The 765-nt window shown below is 42.0% G+C and overlaps 1 protein-coding gene across 1 annotated transcript in view; it reads left to right on the top strand.

Moving 5' to 3' along the window:
- crmp1 (collapsin response mediator protein 1) overlaps window positions 1-765 on the top strand; it is a 19,562-nt gene that overhangs the window by 1,163 nt on the left and 17,634 nt on the right. The window lies entirely within an intron of this gene.

Genomic DNA, 765 nt, shown 5'->3' with positions numbered 1-765 from the left:
ATGTTAATGTGTTAATATGTTAATATATTAACATGTTAATATATGAATATGTTACTATGTTAATATGTTAATGTGTTAATATATTAATATATTAATATGTTACTATGTTAATATATTAATATGATAATGTGTTAATATGTTAATATGTTAATATGTTAATATATTAATATGTTAATGTGTTAATATGTTAATATGTTAATATGTTAATGTGTTAATATATTAATATATTAATATATTAATATATTAATATGTTAATGTAGTCCCCAAAATATAAATGTTCGGATAAAGAAAAACTAAAGTTGAAAGGACTCATCCTCCTGTGGTGCTGAAATGGACAGCGACCCTCAGCCTTCCCGCTGTTTTGGTTCTCACGTGAACGCCACTGGCGTTCCGCGCGCGATGTGTCAGTGGCGCGCGCGCGCACGCAAGCCGACGCAGCCGCGCTGTCCGCCTCCGAAACACCGACACAAAAAAACAAAACAGCCGAACCGACTCGGAGTATCTCTAGAGGGCAGGGAGACAAGCTTGAGGGAGGGGTGGGCACCCCGATGCGCCCCTGAGAGGACCGGGTGGAGGGGGGGCAGAGAGACGGAGGGAGCATGTCTGGGGCCAGTTATCAGGGGAATAACTGCGTCCCCCATCACACGGTGAGAGACCAGACAAATCCCTGCCACGAGGCGGAAAGGGGATTAAACTCTTAGTGACAGGGAGCAGAACACCTTTAGCTTCTGTAGCAGAAGGCCTTTAGCTTCTGTAGCAGAAGGC

Source organism: Nematolebias whitei, chromosome 3, assembly GCF_014905685.2.
Source record: "Nematolebias whitei isolate Nwh7 chromosome 3, NemWhi1, whole genome shotgun sequence".
NCBI classification, from domain to species: Eukaryota; Metazoa; Chordata; class Actinopteri; order Cyprinodontiformes; family Rivulidae; genus Nematolebias; species Nematolebias whitei.
This window is presented reverse-complemented; position numbering and strand designations above follow the sequence as displayed.